Genomic DNA, 24,044 nt, shown 5'->3' on the forward strand with positions numbered 1-24,044 from the left:
TTCTCCTTAAAAATTCCAATATGTTGCCTGGTGTCTGGTAGTAGCTTTCCTGAGCTTGGGTAGAAAGGCAGCATTACATTTTATTAATCCAGATCTAGTGAATCAGAATCTACATTTTTACAAGATTCCCAGGTGATTCCTAGACACATTAAAATATAAGCAGCACTAATAAAAAAAAAAACAAAAACAAAAACAAAAACCACTAAACAAAAAGACTCATTAAAATATTTTCTCCCTAACATATTTTGGCACTCTTCCTACTTGTTATTTGGTGTCCCAAAGAAACTACATTTATATGAGTTCAATGTCAGTGTGGGGAACTCTGAATGAGACCAATAATTGGTTTCTACATTTATTTTCTACATTCATGTGCTCAACGTTGTTCATCAAAATTAACTTCTCAAATTTTTATTTTTATAGAAAGAATATGCAGGTCCCATCCCAGACTGAATAGTTAAATATAATTTAAGAATAAGTAAAAAAGTTGTTAGGATGACTGGAGTCAAGTCATATTTTGGACATAGAAAACATGAAACATATTTGCTAATAATCTGGATCCCCCGATTTTCTTCAATAAACCTGATGTCATGAATGATGTGGTCAGTGTACAACAAATTTGTGTTGTAAACTCTAAGTGGCACTAAAATTCCAGAGGAAGTAACCCAAATGTCCATGGGTAAATTAATGAATAAAGAAAATGTGATATATAAGTATAATGGTATATTATGCAGCCTTAAAAAAAATCTTTCACATGCTACAACATGGATTAATCTCAAGGACACTATGCTAAGTGAAATAAGCTGGCACATGACAAATACTGTAGGGTTCCAGTCATATAGGGTCTTAAGTGGTCAAAATCATAAAAACACAGTAGAAATATGGTTGCCAAAGACTGCGGAAATAAAGGAGGAAGAATTAGTGTTTAGTAGGTATTGACTTTCAATTTTGTAAGATGAAAATGTTCCAGAGATTTGTACAAAAATGTGAAAACACTCAACACTACTGAACTGTACACTTAAAAATAATAATGTTTCTATATCTTAAGTATCCTATATAATAAAAGGCTAATATGCAAATCGACCGAACAGTGGAATGATCGGTCATTATGACACGCACTGACCACCAGGGGGCGGATACTCAATGCAGGAGCTGCCCCCTGGTGGTCAGTGCGCTCCCATAGGGGGAGCACCGCTCAGCCAGAATACTTGAGCCAGGTTCATGGCTGGCGAGCACAGCAGTGGTGATGGGAGCCTCTCCCACCTCCGTGGCAGTCGGACATCCCCCGAGGGCTCCCGGACTGGGAGAGGGCACAGGCCGGGCTGAGGGACACCCCCCTTGAGTGCATGAATTTCGTGCACAGGGCCTCTAGCTATATATAATGCTGCAGCAAACATGAAGGGTACTTACATTTTTTTTCAAATTTGCCTTTCGGGTTACTTTGGATACATGCCCAGAAGTGGAATCTTGGTCAAAAAGCAGTTCTATTTTTACTTTTTTGAGAAAGCTCCATTCCCTTTTCCATAGTGGCTGTACCAATCTGCATTCCAACAAACAGTGCACCAGGATTCCCTTTTTTCCACATCCTCACCAACACTTGTTTGTTGATTCACTGATGATAACTTTTCTGACTGGTGTGAGGTAGTACCTCATTATGGTTTTAATTTTCATTACTCTGATGATTACTGATGTTGAGCAACATCATATGTCTATTTGCCATCTAGAAGCATCAATAAATGTGTGAATAAAATAGTTGTAGTACATATATACAATGGAGTATTACTTGGCCATAAAAAAGAATGAAATCTTACCATTTATAACAGCATGGATGGATCTAGAAGATAGTATGCTAAGTTATATAATCCAGATAGAGAAAGATAAATACCGTATGATATCACATATGTCAGATCTGAAGAACAAAATAAAGAAACAAACAAAATAGAAAAAGACAGATACAGAAAATAAACTGATGAAGGCCAGAGGGAAGGAGTGTTGGGGGACAGGGTAAAAAAACATAATGTGGTTAAGAAGTACTAGTGGGGAGTTAAAAAATAGTCAGTAGAATATAAGATAAAACATAGGGAACATAGATAACAATCTATACTAATAAAAGGACAATATGCTAATTAGACCGGGAGAACTTACTGAGGAATTTTCAGACCTCCTTCTGGACAAAGCTGTGGCTGGGAGGGCAGAGGAAAGCCTCCAAGGCTGTGAGGGCCCATTGCAGAGCCCCAGCCGCATGGGCAGGGCCTCCCTCTGTGCAGCATTGATCACAGAGCCCTGGCAGGGTGGGCAGGGCAGGTAGGGCCTCCCTGTGGACAGCGATTGATCACAGGGTGGACAGGGCCTCTGTGTGGGCAGGGATTAATGGTAGAGCCTAGGCCTGGTGGTAAACGCCTGCCTCTGCTCTGCCATTGATTGCAGAGCCCAGGCCTGATGGGCAGGGCCTCCCTGTGGGTGGGGATTAATGGCAGAGCCCAGGCTGGGTGGGAAACACTTGACTCTGCTCTGCCATTGATTTCAGAGCCCCGGCAGAGTGGGGAGGGCCTCACTCTGTGCAGCATTGATCACAAAGCCTTGCCAGGGTGGGCAGGCAGGCAGCGGGGGGGGCAGTTGGGGGTGAGCAGGCCAGCAGGGTAGGGGCAATTGGGGGAGATTAGGCAGGCAGGGGTGGCATTTGGGGGCAAGCAGGCCAGAAGGGTGGGGGCAGTTGGGGGTAATCAGGCTTGTGGGGGGGCGGTTGAGGGTGAGCAGGCCAGCGGGGGGGAGGCAGTTGGGGGACAGCAGGCTGGCAGGGGGGGCAATTGGGGGGATCAGGCAGGAAGGCAGGTGAGCAGTTAGGAGCCAGCGGTCCCGGATTGCGAGAGGGATGTCTGCCAGTTTAGGCCCGATCCCTGAGATAGGGCCTAAACCGGCAGTCGGACATCCCCCGAGGGGTCCCAGTTTGGAGAGCGTGCAGGCTGGGCTGAGGAACACCTCCACCCCCTGTGCACAAATTTTGTGCACCGGGCGGCTAGTACTATAATAATTATCTATGGTGTCAGATGGACACATAAATTATTGGAGGTAACATTTTGTAACCTATATGAAAAATAATACAAGGATTAATAAATAATACAAGAATAAACTCTGTTTCGCATACTCACAACTGTAAACCAACTTGTGCCCCACCCTTTATATACACATGTGAAATATGTATTTTGTATTAGTCTTCATTTATGTCTGGACTGAAAGACAGGGAGACATCCCAGAGAAATGGAAATCCCTCAGCAGATAAAAGTCTACTACGTAAAGTCTCCAGGTGCTTAGGACAAGTGTGTGTGTGTGTGTGTGTGTGTGTGTGTGTGTGTGTCCAGAGATGCTATTGCAGTCCAGAGAGGTTTACACATAACTGTGTTCATGATGCTATACCGACCCATCCAAGGACCTGTCAATATTACCCAGTAAATTAACTACAATGATGCCTTTTCTTCAATTTGCTCTTTCACTGGAACACATACATTGTATTGTATTGTCTTTTTCTATTAGTTTTATTTGATCTCTTCATTATAGTAGATATAAACTATTTTGTCTTCTGTTAAATAAATATCAGACAGTATTATACAGGAAGGAGCTTTTTCTAATAATGAAGAGATGATCTTCTACCTGCTCTCATGGCTATCAGTTTTCTAATAAGAAAACCAATCAAGATAATTTGAGAAAAAATGCTATCTGATTTAAAGATGCATAACTTTAATAAAGAACATAAAGTTGGGAGTTTAGCTTTACCTCAGGAATAGACCAGAGTCACTGACAAAGAAAAAACAAACAGAAAAGCATCTGCCTCAGTTGCTCATTCAACTCTCAGAGGGAAGTTGGGGTGGGAGGTTGAGGGAGGGGAAAGGTTAACCAAAGAACTTATATGCATCTATGTATAACTCATGGACATAGACAATAGTGTGGTGAAGGCCTGGGGGGGCGTGGTGTGGGGTTAGGGGGTTAAGTGGGGGAGAGGGACATCTGTAATACTTTTAACAATAAAAATACATTTTTTAAAAGGAAACACTTGTTCATTTCAGCTTTACTTTTTTCTTCATTGGCAGACTAAATTTTATACTTTCCAGACTCTATTTGAAAATGACACCATCTAGGAATGCTAACTTTAGTTCTTTATTCAAGGGAATCCTAAAGCCACATTTCCAAATAAGGGGCTTATTTATCATAGGTCAATCTCTAATCAAGTGCCTTTCTAATAAACTATTCCTGTCCTATTATTTGTTCATATACCTCTGGCCTGGGACAGAGTCAAGCTTGCTTCCACTGTGGTTGCTAGGGAAGGTGTCTTCCCCTGCACGTGCTATGTTGAACTTCTAAGAAGATATAGTAGTAGAAGTCATTGTCTAGTATGGTATAGTCAATAGTCAATCAGTTCTCAAACTTCAGCCTACATAAAAGCCCTGGAAGTATTTTCTAATAAACAGATTGCTGGGCCTCACTTCCAGAAATTCTGAGTCAGTATGTCTGGGAAATGGTCCAATATGTGCATTTCTAACAAGCTGCCAGATGACTTTCATGGTACTCCTTGGGTCCCACACTTTTGAGAGCCCATCGTGTAATGCAATGATAACACTGTTAAAGGCCAGACACCTATATCAACTCTCCTTCTTAATATATAACATCTTAAATGAAGGGTGATTCAGTCCATTGAACTATTTGAACAAAAAATAGAGAAACTGATATTGAATTTTTACTCATAAACTTTATTTTTAAGGACAGTTTTAGTTTCTCTGGAAAAGTGAGCAGAAAGTAAAAAGAGATTATGTATAAACCCTGTTCCCACACATGTACAACCTTACTTATTGACATCTCCCACCAGAGCTGTACATTTGTTAAAATAGATCCCCAAAGTCCATAATTTACAATAGAGTTCACTCTTGGCATTGAATGTTTTTTGTATTTGGATAAATGCATAGTGACATGTATCTGCCATTATAGTCTCATACACTTGTTTCACTTTCCTAAAAATACTTTTTGGTCTGCCTACTCATTCCTCTGTACCACCAGCCCACCGCCCAAAAAAAAAAAATCATGACAACCACATTTAGTTTCTATAACTTTGCCTTTTTCAGAATATCGTATAGTTGGAATCAAACAGTATTGTTCAGAGTGTTTTCTTCACTTAGTAATATGCATCTGAGGATCCTCCATGTCATTTCACGGTTTGGTAGCTTATTTCTTTGTAGCACTGAATAGCATTTCATTGCCTGAATGTACCACAGTTTATCCATTCATTTACTGATGGACATCATGGTTCCTTTCAAGTTTTGGCAGTGTTGAATAAAGCTGCTGAATATATCAGTAGGCAGGTTTTTTTGTTTGTTTTTAATCCTCACCCAAGGATATGTTTTTATTGATTTTAGAGTGAGAGGAGGGGAAGGGTCAGAGAGAGAGAGAGAGAGAGAGAGAGAGAGAGAGAGAGAGAAGAGAGAAAGAGAGAGAGAGAAAGTGAGAGAAAAACATTGATTGGTTGCCTCCTGTAAGTGCCCTGACAGTGGATTGAACCTGCAACCTAGACATGTGCCCTGACCGGGAATCTAACCTGAAGCCTTTTTTTGGTGTACGGGATGGTGCTCCATCCAACCAGGGCCAGTGAACAGGTTTTTGTGGACATAAATTTTCAATTGATTTGTGCAAAAGCCAAGGAGTATGAGTGATGTAGATTTGTATTCCTCTAGCAAAAATGGACAGATCCAAGCAGCCAGAAAATCAGTAAGAACATAGTTGAATTCAACAACACTATCAGGTAATTGAACATAATTGACTTCTATGGATTACTTCATTCAACAAAAGAAAAAATTACACATTTTTCTCAGGCTCCCCTGAAACATTCACTAAGTAGACCCCATTCTGGGTCATAAAAGAAATCTTAACTAATTAACAAATAAAATTATACAATGGAATTAAACTAGAAATCAATAACAGAAAAATAGATTAGAAATCCCAAATACTACTGCCCCTAGAGGCATTGCAGGTGTGGCTGCCATGTCCTGTCTGTCATTAGGTGGCAGAGAGGAGAGAGCTCCCTATGCCCAACATCCTGGATGAGGATGTCTGGATGGTTGATAGCCTGACACTCGGAGCCTGTGCTGGGCTGCTGGCAGGTGCTGGCGACCTGGAGCCCATCAGGTAAAAGCTCCTTAATTCTCTCCTAGAAAGAGAGAGAGGGGGAGAGAGAGAGAGAGAGAGAGAGAGAGAGAGAGAGAGAGAGAGAGAGAGAGAGAGAGAGAGAGAGAAGAAGAAAAAGAAGGAGAAGGAGAAGGAGAAGGAGAAGGAGAAGAAAAGGAAGAAGAAGAAATCCCAAATACTTACAATGGAAAACACACTTCTAAATAATATGTAGGTCAAATAAGAAATATAAAAAAGTTTAAAAATTTTTGAACAAAATGCAAATGAAAATAAAAACAACTTATCAAAAAGTGTAGGATTCAATGAAAGCAGTGCTTAGAGAAAAATCTATGGCATTGAATGCATATATTAGAAATAAAAAAGGGCCTAAAGTTAATAGTATAAGGTTTCACCTTTAGAAACTAGGGGGAAAAGGCAAATTAAATCCCAAGTAAATAGAAGAAAGGAGTAATAAAAATTAGAACATAAATTAGTGATATTGAATTTCATCAGAAATCAATAGAGAAAAGTCAAAACCAAAAGCTGATTCTTTGAAATTATGACTAAAATTGTTAAGCCTCTGGCCTGGCTAAATAAAAAATAAAAAAGAGAGAGAAGATACAAATTAATAATATCAGAAATGAAAAAGGGGATGTTATTACAACTCCCATTGAATTAAAAATATAATAAAATAATATTATGCACTACTTTTGGGATAATTTGATTAAAATGGCTCTTCATTTTTGTGCTCTTCCTTCTAAAAAAATATAAATCCAGTTTAATCCTGAGAAAAAAATCTTAAAATCCAAACTGAGAGATATTTAAAAATATAACAGACTAGTACTCTGTAAAACTGTCAACATCATCAAAAACTAGGAGAGTCTGAGAAATTGTGACAGTGTAAAGATTCTAAGGAGTTAACAACTAAATCAAATGAGGCTGTATTACAGATGAGATCTTGATACTCTGGACATGAGACAAAACCTAAGGAACTCTAAAGTATGGAAATTAGTTAATAACAAGACATCATTGGTTTATTAATAGTGACAAATGATCCATACTGTAGATGTTAATAATAGAAGAAATTGGGAATGCAATATATGGAAATTCAGTGATATGTTCACAATTTTAGGTAAATTTAAATGTATTTAAAAAATTTTTAAAGTTTCTTTAAAAAGGTTCTTTCCTTTCTGTACACATACTTGTTTTAGCTTCCCAACCATCATGAACATTTTCTCAGTAGCCACCATAATACCTAAGTACTCAGCACCACCATTAAAAAATTAACATTTCACAAAGTAAGGATTCTTTCTTAAGGCTTTCAGTTAGTAGTGTACAGGTTTACCTCTTTGCCACATCTTTCTCTTACCTCAATTTTCACAGCTCAAAAACATTTGTTTTATATCTGATTTTGTTTTATAAGCCTTAATTGTTGAGATACATACTAGTTTAATTAACTAAGCCATATTAGCCAGAAGTATTCTATTTTTCATCTTCTCTATGATAGGATAAGGCTCATGTCTCCTGAATTTTACAAACCAAAAACACATTCTACCTAGTTCTCTAAGGGGGAATGTGATATTTATCTTATTATATAGTTTAATGAATTTTATTCTTGTATTTTAAAAAGAATCTGTATTTAAGAAATAAATAAGAAGAAAATTTTGTTTTACTTGAGAAGGAAAGTAAGAGGAAAACTACATGGAATTATCTCTCCGGTGTTTTAGAAACAGTATCTGTGTGAGGTAAGAATGATTTTCATTTTACATTTAAGATACATTCAGGAAAATTAAATCCTTATAATTAGGGTTAGACGTAGTAGTATTTGAAACCATTTTCTCTATGGGCCCATGTTTTGAGTCAAAATTTCTGGTGATTATTTTATATAGCATACCATCAATAATGACATCCTCAGAAATGTCTACTAAGATATATTGCCCACATGTAGTAGTCAAAAGAAGATGACATTCCAGCAATATGTGCAAATCCTCATCTATGTGTGTGTATATATATTTTACTTCAAGAGAGGTTTTACTGCAATCTTGCAAAAGAAAATATAACATTATGGATTAAGTGGGGTTTTCAAACACCATTGTTATTAGGTGGTTGAGTGTCAGTTGACCTATGAACCAGGAGGTCGAGGTTTGATTCCTGGTCAGGGTATATGTCTGGGTTTTGGGCTAGATCCCTAATCTCCGTTAGGGGGCATGCAGGAGGCGGCTGATGGATGATTGTCTTTCATCATTGATGTTTCCATCTCTCCCTCTTTCCTCTCTGAAATCTCTCTCTCTCTCTCTCTCTCTCTCTCATATATATATATATATATATATATATATATATATATATACACACACACAAAAAAAAAATGTATTGAAGTGTATCAATAGTTGTTTTACTATGATAACACTCAGCCGTTTTAACAAGGTTTGATATTTGTTTAAAAGGTGTTCATTCTTGAATGAAACTTTTGCAAAAAATTGGGCCCTATGACTTCAATAATCTATTTAAATTACTAACAACTAAGCACATTTCTAGAGAGGCTCTATAAAGGAAAGTAAGTTCCAGACTTTACACTACAAATGTGAATAACAGAATGCAGAATGACAATCATTATAAAGGTGTTTTAAGAAAAAATATGCAAAAAAATAATCCAAATTGGATAGTTACATTTTTTCCTCAAAGCATATTTTTTAAATGTTATATTTTAAATTCAATACTTTTATTTAGGTTTTTTGGGACATTTTTAAAGATTCATGTACTGTTGGAAATAATTTTTAACTATTGAAAAGTAAGTTAGAAGAAAGGTGCATGCCTGTGTGTGTGTGTGTGTGTGTGTGTTTATGCTAAAATAAACAAGTTAGTTGAAGATTATGTTTAATTAATTTAATTAAAAACTTCCATATGGTGTTAGTGAGGTATTATTTCTGCTCATCAAACAGACAAAACAAACTTTTCACATAATAATTTTTACTCACTTTTAACATAATAGCCCAAAATTATTTTCAAGTTAATATTATCTTATCAAAATAAACAATTTTTAACTCCTCTGATGACATAAAAGCTAATGTTGAAAATTTTATGTTCCAAACATTATGTTAAAGGCTTATCAACAAAAGATCTACACATATAAAAGCCTAATGAACTATCTGACTGTTCGACCATTTGCCTGGTAGCTATGACCCGCAATGACCACCAGGAGGCAGACCTATGACCAGTAAAGGAGGGAGCCTGATTCCTTATGGAATAGGCCATGGGTTAGGTAGCTGCTGGGGCACTGTCAGTTCCAAATCTGTTTCACCCACACCCCAACCTCAGAGAGGAGGGAGCCTGATTCTGGGGTGCATCACCCGAGAACCGCCCTCTCGCAATCTGGGACCCCTCGGGGGATGTCAGAGAGCCGGTTTTGTCCTGATCCCTGCAGGCCAGGCTAAGGGACCCCACTGGTACACGAATCCATGCATCAGGCCTGTAGTAGTTTATAAAGAGAAAGTAGTTATGCTTTTTAACATATTAGAAGCGTTTGAAGCTACATCGTGTAAAAAGGAAATTGCCTGGCTCCTCAACAAATATTTTTGTCAACATAGCTAAGGAGATTCTGTTGGAACTTATATGTTCCAGTAAGCAGAAGTCAACAATTATATTCAGATCAAATTCTTTAAAAGTCTGACATAAATTCTTTTGAAGTTTCAAAAAATAGTTTTACTTAACAAATAACTTTTCACTCCCATTAATTTTATGAAATGTTTATATTGTATGGATTTCTTTAAAAATATAAAATTATCCACATGTTGGATTGTTTGTTACATTGCTAAGGAATTAATAATAGTTGTTTATTGAAGCAGCATTGGTTAAACAATTCAGACTTTAGGACCTCTCATCTACTAGCTGTTTAACTTGGGGGATGTTAACTGAAAACTGGAGGAGTAAGTATTCTTAAATATTAAACAGAGATCAAAAGAGTAGTTATAAGTGTAACATAGAGATATTATATATAAAGGACTAAATATTTTAGATTTAGTAATGATAGTAAACTTATTATAATGCATTAACTCCTGTGTTTATATATTATCTACACAGCCCCACAAACATATGAACTTTATATATGCATTCATTTTTCTTATTTTAACAAACATGTTTCTTATATTTATGTGATAAGTATGATAATATGAGAAATGTGTAGAAGGGTTCTATATAATTGAAAAGTAATCAGAACTCCTTGTAATAGCAATACATAGGATTTGATATTTTAGGGAGTGTATTAGGAGAGAAATGGAGCCTATAAGTTTCTCTCTCTCTCTCTCTCTCTCTCTCTCTCTCTCTCTCTCTCTCTCTCTCCCCCCCCCCCCAAAGTATTATAAGTCATTGGCTGAGATAATGGAGGCTGAGAAGACCTGCAATCTGCCAAGTGCAAAGTGGATGCCCAGGAAAGCTGGTGGTGTACTTTAAAGGCCTGACAACACAGAGAGCTGTTGGTGTAGATTCGAGTCCAATATGAAGGCCTGGGAACCAGGAGAGCATAGGTAAAAAAAACAAACAAACAAAAAAAAAACATTTATGTTCCAGCTCACGCAGTCAGGCCCATAGTGAATTCAACCTTTCTCCACCTTTGTGTCCTATTCAGGTCCGAAATGAACTAGAAGATGCCTTCCTAAATTGTGGAGGGCCATCTGCTTTATTCAGTTCAATAATTCAAATACCAATCTCTTCTAGAAACACCCTCACAGACTCAATCAGTAATAATGTTTAACCAGATATCTGAGCATCCAGTGGCTCAGTCATGTTAACACATAACATTAACCATCATGGGGAAGGAATGGTAGCTAGGATTTCAAATGCATTAGGGGCTGCCGATTTTCTTCCTCTCTAAATTATACTCATAGCACTGGGGCAATCTATAGCTCATTGCCAAGTCCAAGAGTGTTTTATTTCTTATTGCCCTTTGAATTTAAATGGCATATCAGCCCTTTCAGATACAGATCAACAAAGTAGTGTTGACGTGGATCTTCAGGACCTTCAGTAGAAACACACACATACTCCCCTCACCCCACACACAAACACACAGCTACTGGAGTCATTATATTTTCATAATGAAAATTTCCTAATAATGTGGATATACACGCATGTTTATTATACAAGTAACTAGGTTGTTCTTTTTTAAAGTAATAAACAAACAATTGCCCTGGCCGTTTGGCTCAGTGGATAGAGTGTCGGCCTGCGGACTGAGGAGTCCCGTGTTTGATTCTGGTCAAGGGCATGTACCTTGGTACAGGCTCCTCCTGGCCCAGGCCCTGGTCAGGGCTCATGCAGGAGGCAACTAATCGATGTGTTTTTCTCACATCGATGTTTCTCTCTGTCTTTCCCTCTCTCTTCCACTATCCCTAAAAATCAATGGAAAAATATCCTCAGGTGAGAATTAACAACAACAACAAAAAAATAAACAATTTTGTTCTGTCTTTTTCAGCATCCAAGTGCATAAATTTGTAAAGTACAAACAAAAATAAGTAGTTACAACTTGAAGCAATGTACATATAGAGTGTTAGATCAATAGCAAAAGACACAAAATCACAAAGATTTTTTTTTAAGAATTGGTATCAATCTGTAGAGAAGAGCAAATAGTAAAGAGGATCAAGCATATGATTAAGAGACTTAAATGGTATCAATTTGGCAGCTCTATCTGCTATTTTCAAGCTAATTTATTTGAGTACACCAAAACGAATTCAGAGATATGCTTAGTTTCTGAACCAGCTGTTCTCATAGCTGAATAAGGTTAGACAAATTATTTATTACAGCTCAAATCTCTCTTCCACTCTTTCAGTTAACATATGGACATCTTCCAGCTTTCTTAATTTTCAATACTGTTGGGACACAATCTCTGAAGGTGACATGAGGCACATGTTACAATAACACTTATGGGAGAAAGCAGATGTTTCTAGAAAAATTATGTGTGTATGTGTGTATGTATGTATACAGAGTATATATGTATATGTACATATTTATATATGCCAATATGTACACACATGCATGTACAGACACAACAATATTGTTTGTGAAAGTTTCTGGATGGTCTATAAGGAAATTACAGTTTGCTAGACATCTAACCGTCTCAACTAGGTATTAAATTATATTTCCTCAGGATTTTGTTAGTGGTTACTATTTGTATTTAATTAAAACTAGAGTCCTAATTGGTTTGGCTCAGAGGATAGAGTATTGGCCTGCCAACTGAAGGGTCCCGGGTTTGATTCCAGTCCAGGGCACATGCCCAGTTGTGGGCTCAATTCCCAATAGGGGACATGCAGGCAGCCAATCAATGATTCTCTCATCATTGATGTTTCTATCTCTCTCTCCCTCTCCCTTCCTTTCTGAAATCAACAAAAATATGTATTTTAATTAAAACTAGAGATTAATTTATTCATTTAAGGGGGAAAGTTGGAAACTATAAAGCATTATAAAATCTGAGATGATATTCTTATTATACTTAAATATTATATTTTATGTATATTTAAAATGGAATTATGCATTAAATCAAGACAGGTGGTCCTAGGCTACAATTCTGCCCTTTGTCAAACAAATGTCACCCTGACAAATATTGTCCATGCTCTATTTTAAGACACATTTATATAAATTCCGCAGGATAACATATTAGTATACTTTTTCCATACTTCTTGTTGAGATTTATTTATTCACAATTGTGTCATTTGATCAGCAAATTTCAATTAGTCATCAATTGATAGATAGTTTCATGTGTATGCACCATTACATAAGCAACCCAGAAAATATAGAGATCAAAATGGTCCTAATCTAAAACATAAACAATGCATAAACCCCTCAAAAAAAAACTTTCTTTGGAAATAGTATTTTGAAATTGTTTTATCAATGTATGAATTCAATAGTGTTTATCCACAATTTGTGTAAACATACATAATAATACAGATACTGCAGAAATAAACCACTAATTTCTTAATTTATGATTCATTTATTAATGTATTCAAGCAATTCATTTTGAAAAGACTTAGTAATGTAGTAATGAATCATAATCAGATCTCTAATGTTAGAGTTGAGACAGCAATCCAAAGCCAAAGATCTGTGGAAGACATTTACCTAGGCTACAAGCACTGGATAATATCTGAAGCAAGGGAAATATATTTTATGTTTGAAAAATTCCACACTTTATTATTCAAGGGCTATCTATATCTATAAACAAGACATACATGGCGGCGGGGGGGGAACCTGTACTTAAAACACCTTGCACATGTTAGCATATTTACAATTAAAAATATTTCACCATATTTCTGGGAGATAAATGACAAATGTTATTGTCCCCTTTTTATAAACTAAGAAATTGTAGGTCAAAGGGATTTTCCAAGGCTATGTGGGGAACAACTCACAAAACCAAAATATAGTAATTATTATTTTGACTTCTATTCCAGTGACCATTACCTATGCTATGATAAGAAAGCAACTGATGAAAAATTCATCATTTCTTTACAATTGCACGGTAGTAGAACAAGATGGGAGCTTAAGTTCACATGAAATTTGAAAGTTAAGGGGAACTATCACAGTGAAAAGAAACCACGTTTCAGTTCATACATTCTTGTGTATATTCTAAGTGATTTCTACTACTGTATAATCATGTCTTTTAAAGAAAATATGCTCCAAAAAAGCTTTAAGACCAAAAAACCCAACAGTGAGAATCAGAGTCTATGGTTAACATGAAATAGCTAATGAAAAGTATGAATTTTTTGGTACCTAGAGGCAAGGTCACATCTACTGTAGTCCCCTTAACTGAACAAGTTCTCAGCTTGCAGCTTGCATGCCATGACTGCCTCTCGGTTGGATTCTCATTGGACCCAAACATTCCTGCTGATAGACTTGTCTGGAAGATGACCTCTGGTTATTATGGTATGTTGTTTTCAGAGCAGATAACAGTGTGCACTCATTTTAGGGTTTTAGCTATAGGGATGCATTAGATGAAAACAACCATATATCCTGGCTCCTAATCAAAGCTCAGAAGCACTCTCATGAGGCCTGCTGTTTGGTACAAAGTAGATTTTGGAATGCGTACAGATAATTCAGTATAGAACTATAGCAATATGAAAGGGATTTTTAATCAATTTCCCCCATGTTTTATTATATATCTTTAACATCTTTAGAAACATATATGGTACTTATATAAGTGACTTCTTGAACATTTCCATTTTGATATGTGTAAGCCTATTTGTAAGTGTTGTGTATTTATGTTGAATAGGACTAGTGCCTGTGCCTTCACTAGTCCTAGGTAACTTTTATCAACGACTAGTACCAAAACAGGTAAAAAAAAAAAAAAACAAAGTTTAAATATAAAAAACCTTCATTAAAGTAACTTCATTTAACTCATTTTGACAATTTAGTTCTACATAAATTATTTATGATATTATATGATACAAATCAATTCAAACTTAAAAAGTATATAGTCACTTGCATACATAGCAATGAAATAAACTTAGTGTAACACAGTTCTGCATGTTTTCACACCACAAGGATGGCTTTGGTAGCAGTAGCGTGGCTTAAGAATTCATTGTTTATATTATGCTTAATCAAATGGACTCAAATTTAATATCAAAATGTATTCAGAATCCTGCTGTTTTTTGACAGTTCCACTCTGGCCTATTTACAAAGTTAATCTAGGTCAAGACAACCCTCTGCTCAAGCCCTTCAATGCTGCTCAGAGTAAATGCCATGGACTTACTATGTCCTAGTATGCTCTGTGCGATCTGATTTCTGCTACTCATCTCCTACCTACACCTCTTTATTCGTTCTTGAATATAACAGGAAAACCTCAGCCTCAAAGTTTAGCAATTCCTCTTTCCTATTTCCTCTGTATGGAATGCTCTGTTCTTATTTTTTCTTTGGCTTGCCATCATCTTCAGATTTCTGCTCACATGACATTTTCTCTTTGGCTTCAGTGATCATTCTGTATAGCTATATAGAATCTCACACCCCCTCCTCCATCCACAAACACACAAACACTCGGCATATCCTAGGCCCTTCACTTAATTTTCTCCAGAGCACTCATGACCATTTTAAAAATATATATATATATATTTTGTGTATTGTTTGTCTTCCCCTACTAGAATATAGACTCTGGGATAACAGAAATTATTGTGTGTTTTATTTATTCTCAGCTAGCAAACTTCTAGAATATATTCTCTGACATGAAGTAGATGTTGAATAATTATTGCTAGATTGATTATGCTAATGACAATGTAGTTGACTTGCTTATTAAACAATGTGAATTTAAAACCATATATAGCCGAAACCAGTTTGGCTCAGTGGATAGAGCGTCGGCCTGCGGACTAAAGGGTCCCAGGTTCGATTCTGGTCAAGGGCATGTACCTTGGTTGCGGGCTCATACCCAGTAGGGAGTGTGCAGGAGGCAGCTGATCGATGTTTCTCTCTCATCAATGTTTCTAACTCTCTATCCCTCTCCCTTCCTCTCTGTAAAATATCAATAAAATATATTTAAAAAAATAAAAAATAAAACCATATATAAATAAGGATTTTTTAAAAGAATTAATTTTCTGTTTTAGCTATTAAACATTATCTATTTATTCAATTAATCTATGTTCCAGCTTGCTTGCTTTGGGTAAGTTTTCATTGCTAAGAAAAAATAAATGAGAAATATTTACGTTTTGGTTTTATGATCTGTTTTGTCAAAATATTTTATAAAATTCAAAAAATTATTTACACAGTGTACAGTTAGCCTTAAGACACTAATAATTTCAATGATAACATTATGCTATTTTATTTGTATAGCAATCAGAATTAAGAGATAATGAGAGACCTTATTATTAAAATGCTATCTATTAATTCTATCAAAATTTAATAACATAAAAAGCCTAGTGAATTAAATGTTCAAATTGCTAGATGATATGCCAAGCTTTTACTTTTAGTATTTTTTCCAATAATTTAGTTTTAACCTTAATATTTAGTTAAATATTACAATTGAATTTTATACCTATTGAAATGTGCATATGAGTGCATGTATTAATATGGAAATAAATATGTATATATGTATTAATGTGGGTTTTTGAATTAAGTATTTAATTTTAACAAATTATGCAGTAATAAATTATGAGATGCTATTTAATCCAGATCAAGGAGAATGTTTTTCAATGAGTCAAAATTAAATTTGGATTAATTTTGCTGACATTTGCCAGCCTTCAATTTTGAGAAATTTATTTATAGGTACACATACTTACATACATACATATCCATCCAGAATATAGGGTTTCAGATATACTATAGAGAGCCACTGTGGGACCACTGCTGTGTGCTACCTGTCATCACTTGGATGATTATTTGGCCAAACGTCAGCTTATGGCTTCATATCTTCTAGAGCGGGAGACTTCCTGTGTAGAATGCATATAAATTATGAATGTATGTGTTTTGGATTCTTCTTTGTCACATAAATCCTCAGTGTGCATCATTACAATACTATTGACAAATTCAATCTCTTCCTCAAGTTTTCTCAATGTGGGGTTGGGGGTACAAGAAGAGATAAACCAAAAACGTATATACTTACTAGAGGCCCAGTGCACATATTCATGCACTGGTGGGGTCTCTCGGCGTGGCCTGCAGGGATTGGGCTGAAACTGACTTTCCAACATCCCCCAAGTGGTCCCAGATTGCTAGAGGGTGCAGGCCAGGCCGAGGGACCCCACCAGTGCATGAATCAGTGCACCGGGCTTCTAGTATGCATATAAGATCTTTGGTTAATCTCTTCCCACCTTCCCCCCATCCCCTTCCCTCTGAGATTCATCAGTCTGTTCCATGTTTCCATGCCTGTGGTTTCTGCTCCTGCATTGAGTATCTGCCCCATAGTGGTCAGTGTGTATCATAGCTACTGGTCTGACAGTCGGACAGTTGGCTGGTCGGCCAGTTGCTTAGGCTTTTATATATATAGACTAGAAGCCCGGAGCATGAAATTCTTGCACGGGGGTGTGTGTCCCTCAGCCAAGCCTGCACCCTCTCCAATCTGGGACCCCTCGAGGGATATCCGACTCCCCTAAATGGGCAGTCAGACATCCCTCTCACAATCCAGGACTGCTGGCTCCCAACTGCGTGCCTGCCTGCCTTCCTGATTGCCCCTAACCGCTTCTGCCTGCCAGCCTAATCACCCCCTAACCCAGTGGTCGTCAAACTGCTGTTCACAAGCCACATGCGGCTCTTTCGCCTCTTGAGTGCAGCTCTTCCACAAAATACCAGGTGCAGGCACGCACATACAGTGCAATTGAAACTTCGTGGCCCATGTTCAGAAGTCGGTTTTCGGCTCTCAAAAGAAATTTCAATCATTGTACTGTTGATATTTGGCTCTGTTGACTAATGAGTTTGCCGACCACTGCCCTGACCACTCCCCTGCCAGCCTGATTGCCTCTAACTGCCCTCCCCTGAAGGCCTGGTCACGCCTAATTGCTCTCCCCTGCAGGCCTGGTCCCCCTCCAACTGCTGTCCCCTGAAGGCCTGGGACACCCCCAACTGCCCTTCCCTGCACGCCTGGTCACCCCCAACTTCCCTCCTCTGCCAGTCTGGTCACCTTTAACTGCCCTCCCCTGCAGGCTTAATCGCCCCCAACTGCCCTCCCTTGCAGGCCTGGTCCCTCCCAACTGCCCTCCCCTGCTGGCCATCTTGTGTCAGCCATTTTGTGTCCACATGGGGGCAGCCAACTTTGACTACATGGGGGCAGCCATCTTCTGTGTTGGAGTGATGGTCAATTTGTATATTACTCTTTTATTAGATGGGATAGAGGCCTGGTGCATGGGTGGGGGCCAGCTGATTTGCCCTGAAAAGTGTCCTGGATCAGGGTGGGGGTTCCCTTGGGGTATGGGCAGCCTGGGTGAGGGGCCTGTGGTGGTTTGCAGGCCGGCCATGCCCGCCAGCGACCCAAGTGGAGGCCCTGGTATGTGGGATTTATTTATCTTCCATAATTGAAACTTTGTAGCCTTCAGCAGAGGCCAGGGCAGGCCAGGAACTTGAATTTCTCCATCGCCAGCCTGCAAATCCAAGCCTCCTGCTCGCTCCATGGCTGCAGACATTTTTGTTGGGATTTATTTATCTTCTATAATTGAAACTTTGTAGCCTTGAGTGGAGGCCTGGGCCGGCCAGGGTGTGCAGGAAGCTTGGCTTAGTCTATTGCCGGGTAAACCTAAGCCTCCTGCTCGCTCTGTGGCCGGAGCCATCTTGGTTGGGTTAATTTGCATACTAGCTTCTGATTGGCTGGTGGGTATGGCTTGTGGGTGTAGCGGAGGTATGGTAAATTTGCATATTACTCTTTTATTAGATAGGATAGGCAAAGCCCATGGACATGGGAAATAGGGAGTTAAAGACCTAGGAGGGTGGGTAGGGGCTGGGAGGAGGGGGAAAAAAGGAGGAAATATTGGAGATATCTGTAATACTATCAAAATAAAAATATATATATTAAAAGAAGAAACTATTATTATATCTGTGTGTTGTAACTGGAAACTGCTATAACTAAATTTGAATAATAAAATAAAATACTTAAGTAAAATTAAAAGTGCTTAAGCTTCCAGGCATAACACTAATTTTATTCATTTTATGATTTTTCTTCAAACTGTGATATACTTGTTTAATGTAAGTCATTTATAGTTTAGATATAAATTAATTATGTCAATTATAGAACATGTTTTTATGTAGTTCAATTTGGGAGAAGGGGGCTAAATTTATTAACCTATTGAAACACAATTTACACAAGGTCAGTATATCAACACCCATGAAACTTCACCCACTATGAATGCTATTGAATAATGCATAGCTCCTACTTTCATTTATTTTAACTTCTAAGATATTAAAGAAAGGCATCAGTATATGGATTGATACTTAATTGTTTTTAATGTTTAAAATATGCACATTACTGTTCTGAGTTTTAATTACTTCTGGCTTAGTCTTTGTATTAAACTAGGAGTTAATATATACTTAAGCCAAGGAAAATTAACAGGGCACAATTACTGAAAATGATTTACCTCCCCTTGTTTACACATAGTTTTTTCATTAAACTGCAACAGACGTTTGTGGGTTTCAACAAGATGCTAATGTGATCGTGACAGAGATAACCTATAAAAATACCTATGGCAAAATTTGAAATTGCTATTAAAAAGTATTTGGAAAAGTACTTTCTAGCAAGACATCTACAATAATAAAAGAGAAAGATGCAAATTGACCATGCCTCCACTCGCTCACCAGCCAATCAAGAGTGAGTATGCAAATTAACCCAACAAAGATGGCGGGTTAATTTGCAAGCGCCAAGTGAAGACTGAAGGCTCTGGCCCCAGCTAAGACTGAAGACTGAAGATTGAAGACTGAATACTGAAGAGGCTTGGCTTCTCCACTGCAGCCCGAGCAAAGGCCTGGGCCCCGGGTGCCGGAGGAAAACCAGTGCCAGCAGCCTGGGGAAAGAAGGTGTATTGCACTAATCTTCATGCAATGGGCCTCTAGTCCAATATATTTGTTTCTTACCTTTTAAACTATGAAACATATTCACTTTCTTTTTACAAAATGTTTTCATGGAAAAAAATAAATGTATATGTGGGAAATGGACTTTGAGGCTATAGTGTATTTTAAAAGTCCCTATTAGTGGAAGACATGCTGTATGGTGGGTGGGCTTAGATCCATGGAACTTGGGTTCACTTACTTGTTCCATCAATTTGAGCAAGAAATTTCCATCTATCATTTTTACCCTTCTTTCCATAAAATCTGATATAATCCCATTCCTGCCTTCCTATCACAGTGCTTGTACAGATAAAAATTAAATGGTCCCTATTAAAGTATTTTATAAATTTTAAGTTACTATACAGATACAAGAGAATTAAAATTCCAACACCATAGTTCGCATAACTAGTATTTCTATAACAGCTTCACATAAAAAAGAAATTAGATTTGCTAATGTGTTAACCTCAAAGGACTATTGATTCCTTTGAGGTTAATGCATTAATAACATAACAAGGTGAGTTCAAGATTTGCCTGAAGGGATATTTTTCCTGCTTCATTCTTTTGTCCTTCATTTCTTTTTGTTTTCAACAGAAATTGAAAAGTAAACAACCTCAAAAATTGGCTCTGCTTTCTGATAATACAAAAAAGCCCAAAAAAGAGATAAAGAGTAATATGTCAAGAGAAAGATAAACTATTAAATAAGAGCTATAAATGAAACTTTTTCTTTGGAGTTTTTGTATTCTTGCTCTGCCTTTGTAAATTCAAGCATCTTTAACTTGTCTATAATTTTTATGTAATTGTTTTATGTACAGATCATAGCTTATATTGTCACCACATATGCAGTCCAGATTTTTTGTATTTATTTTACTTTTTATTTATTTTTGTTTCCTTTTTATTGATTTTATTGAGTGACAGTGGTTAACAACATTATACAGGTTTCAGGTGCACAATTCCACAGCACATCATCTGTACACTGTATTGTGGGTTCATCACCCCAAGTTATGTCTCCGTCCATCATCACTTATCCCCCATATATCCTCTTCCACCTCATTCCACCCACCTGCCTCCAAAATCACTACACTGTTATCCACATCCATGAGTTTTTTCTCATTACCTCTCTCTCCTACCTTCCAATAAATCATTAAGTGGCTTACCACTTAAGGATCATCTGAACAGAAGCAGGAATATTTCTATTCCTGTCCTAGGGTATCCCTGTTTTTTCTTTTATCATATTAAGATTACACAGACACATTTTGGAACATACAATGTGTCTACTAATATTTTCAGTTACTTTTATGTATTTCTTTTGCTTGTACTCTGTTTAACACAATCTGAATACTAAACATTTTTTTCTGCAAGTCCTTTGTGAAGTAACTTTGTTATTGAGTCCCTATGTTCCATAGTTGTTCATGGATAGTTCTAAGAAGGAAGTCAAAAAATATAAGTTAGGAAGAGAAGGTGAGAAAAAACTAGTGCCATTCCAGTGACTTTAAAGATGAATAGGAAATGTTCTTTGAATAATTCAAAGTGCAGAAGCCCAAATTTTAGCAACTGATAATTTTTCTTTTATTAGACTCACACTCTCCTTTGAGTCTTTTGGGTGTTGACCATTTTAAAATATATATTCACTTACAACCTTCAAAAATAGATATAAAGGATGTTCTAAAAGTGAACACATAGCCGAAACCGGTTTGGCTCAGTGGATAGAGCGTCGGCCTGCGGACTGAAAGGTCCCAGGTTCGATTCCGGTCAAGGGCATGTACCTTGGTTGTGGGCACATCCCCAGTAGGGGGTGTGCAGGAGGCAGCTGATCGATGTTTCTCTCTCATCGATGTTTCTAACACTCTATCCCTCTCCCTTCCTCTCTGTAAAAAAAAATCAATAAAAAAAAATATATTAAAAGTGAACACATAAAAAATGTGTTTTCTTTAAATACCTGAATTATGGGTTTCTAAATCCTGAGAGTTTTCATAACTAGAGTAATGCCATCTGACAGAAGAAAATGTTATCTTACCTAATAATAGAGAAACATGTAAATTGACCGTACCTCCGCTATGCCCACAGCCAATCCGAGTGAGTATGCAAATTAACCCAACAAAGATGGAAGTTAATTTGCATCCATACCTGGGTCTCAGGAACCTCCTCAGCACCCAAGTTACTCCCAGCCGGCCATCGGGCAGAGGCTTTAAGCTTGGAAAGGGGCTGAGCTTGCGATCAGAGGTGTGGGTGGGGGAACCCCTTCCCAAGCCTAAAGCCTGGGGCGGAGGCTTTAGGCTTGGGAAGGGGCCAAGCCTGCAATCGGAGGGAAGGGGAAAAAAATCAATGGAAACATATGCTCAGGTGAGGATCAAAATAAAAATAAACAAAGAAATGTCATATCCTATGAAACACACATCTTGAAAATGCTTAAAGAAAGTAGTCATTTTTTCTTTAAAAAGGGACTGGAGTCTGTGAAGGGACTGGAGTCCGTGTTGATGAAAACACCTTGGTGGCTGCGGTGGCTGGCAGTGGCTGCAGCAGTGGGGTGATGGGTCTGGCGCCTTCCCCTGATCAGCCCGGTTGCCTCCCGCAAAGGGAGGTCAGACTGCAGCTTAGGTCCACTCCCAAAGGGGAGCGGGCCTAAGCCATCAGTAGGACATCCCCTGAGGGCTTCCAGTATGTGAGAGGGGCAGGCTGGGCTGAGGGACCCCTCCCCAGTGCACAAATTTCATACACCGGGGTTCCAGTATTATATATATATTACTTTAACTTGAAGATTTTGGGAACTGTAAATATTTTTAAAAATTACACCATCTCAACATTATCTATTAAATTCACTAGCCACCCTGAAATTAATTTAAATAAACCAAAATTCATATAACTCCTTAGAATCATCATGTAGACAAAATGGAGGAAATTATTAATTATTAAATAAAACCACCAATTTTACAAATGAAGAAACTCAAAGACCAGAATGAGCCATTTGCTCTTCTTAGGTCATAGAAGAAATGAGTAGTTAGTATATAGTACACTAGTCTGGCTTATAAAATTTAGAATAAAACTCAAAATAAACTATGGGGTTGAGGCATAATTGGATACTTTGTAGAGGAAAACCATTAAACTAACTTCAACATCAAAATGACTTACCCTCTGTAATTAGGATGTTAGTTCAGAAGCTTTTCTAAACCATTTGTACAAATATTATTTCTTTAATGCCCAAAATAATTTTTGAAGGAGTTTCCCATAGGAACTTCCAGTCTTAAAAACAATACCATTATTTTACTATTCAGTCTTTGTTGGCAATGAAAGTGGAGAAAAATGCCATTTTACACTAGCAGGACATTAATCTCTTAGACATTTCTCCCTAGGAAACAAAAGATAAAAATGTTTTAGATCAAAATATATGTTAGCTTTAAGTCCTTGGGGATTTTACCTGATTTTAATTCTTTCTAATGCTAGATAAATAAGGCATCATTTTCAGGTCTAGAAACATTTTGTGGATACATAAAATCTTGCTTTGATTTTTAGGAACTCAGACAGAAAAGGGACATGAAAAGACAATTGTAGAATACAATGATAGAATAATGAATAGAATAAATATGGCACTGAATGTTATTTAAAAAATCACATTTGGTTGCTTTGTCATACACAGCGTATCTTCTATCCAAATCCTCACTTAGTATTTAGAGGAAATCTTAACTATAAATAACTAGGGCAAAGAAACATATAGGTTGTGAAATTTAGTAAAGGTGAACACATTTTGATGCTTTACATAAATATTAAATGCCACATCCAAAGGGAAAAAATCTGTTTTGAAACATAGAAAATACACTTTTATATCTTATTCTTTATATTTTATGAAAATCTCTTGCTTTTGTTTCAGACCTGTTGTAGAAATTTTAATAAAGTAAATTCTAAAATACTAATAACTTTTCCACTTGAATTAGCTATACATCAAAATTATTCTATTTAGTGGCTGTATTTTACCTCTTTCTTCCAACTCTCCATTTCATATATTTGTAATTGATAAATATTCAACTTTTTAAAAATATTTTATGTTAATGTCTTAAAGAAAACCCAATTGGAAGTTTTTGTCACTTAGTATATAATACTTTGATAATATGATGAGATAATTGATGAATGACATTCAATATTTAAGAGTTTTCCACTATATAAATAAAGAACAATGTTAATCGTCAAGTAGGAAAGCAACATGTTGATATATTTGTATTTCTTTTCTTGAGGAGTTATCTCTAGAAACACATTACTGTAGACTGAATCTTTGTGCCCACCCCTTCATCCCCAAATTTATATGTTTAACCTAATCCACAATGTAATTGTATTTAAAGGTGGGGCCATTGGGTGATAATAAGACAAAGCCCTCATGAGTGGAATTAGTGCCCTGATAAAAGAGACCCCAGAGAGCTCCCTTGCCCCTT

Source organism: Plecotus auritus (assembly GCF_963455305.1).
Source record: "Plecotus auritus genome assembly, chromosome: 3".
NCBI lineage: Eukaryota > Metazoa > Chordata > Mammalia > Chiroptera > Vespertilionidae > Plecotus > Plecotus auritus.